General features: G+C 55.0%; 1 protein-coding gene across 1 annotated transcript in view; it reads right to left on the reverse strand.

Moving 5' to 3' along the window:
* DAXX (death domain associated protein) overlaps window positions 1-885 on the reverse strand; it is a 6,366-nt gene that overhangs the window by 3,263 nt on the left and 2,218 nt on the right. The gene's annotated exons all lie outside the window — the stretch shown is intronic.

The following is an 885-nucleotide window of genomic DNA, read 5'->3' on the forward strand; positions in this document are numbered from 1 at the left end:
GAAGGGGATGGGGCCTCAGACAGAGCCCCTCCAGCATAACCCCATCCCTTCATCTCACACATTTTCCAGTCTTCTTGGGTTTCAAAACACCCAGCCATGCCCAACAGTGTCCTCACTGCCTATCTTCAGCAACCATTAGTACCATATGTTTTTTGGGCCCTTTACTATGGGAGCCCCAAACCATCTGAAAACCTTAAGTCCCACCCCCAGCTCCACCCCTCACGTCGATATCCGGTCTTTCAGTTGCATTTCCCCACTATTTCTCATAGTTGGCAAGTTGATTCTTCCTCTCAACCCCTGGACGACCTCTCACATTGCACTCCAGATTTCCTTGACATCCCCTCGAACAGATACCACACCTCCGCTGGCACCACCTCAGGTGTTTTCCCCTTTCGCTCTCACACACATCAAATCCACACCCTCACTGCATCCTGAAGGTTCACCCCAACTCCGAGACTCTCTGAGGCGAAGAAGGTTCCCTCCCAACAATCCATTTCCCTTTCTCCTACTTAAATTATCTCCATATTCCACCCTCTGATGGCTCTCCTCAAACCGGGGCGTTAGGTTGGAGATATTTCACCTCAAGTCCCCCTCCCTCTCACCCCACCCTAATTTTCCCCATTCTCTTTCTGGGACCTGTAACCGATAGTGAGCCCCACACTGGGCTCTCCTGCTTCCACTCAGATTCCAGCCCTGAGTCCGGTCCTTCCCCTAGATGAGCTTCCCGCCAAGTACCCCTCCCCCAGTTCAGCCCCCGGCCGCCCCACTCCCCTTCAGGAATAGGAAGGAAGGTACCACAGCTTGCCCCTCAGACTCAGCACCCGGGAACCCCCCAGTACCTCTCCCTCGACATTCCCGCCCCCGCCTTCGCTCCCCGCCCCGTCC

The sequence above is a fragment of the Lipotes vexillifer genome, unplaced genomic scaffold, assembly GCF_000442215.2.
Source record: "Lipotes vexillifer unplaced genomic scaffold, Lipotes_vexillifer_v1.1 scaffold921, whole genome shotgun sequence".
In the NCBI taxonomy this organism is placed as follows: domain Eukaryota; kingdom Metazoa; phylum Chordata; class Mammalia; order Artiodactyla; family Lipotidae; genus Lipotes; species Lipotes vexillifer.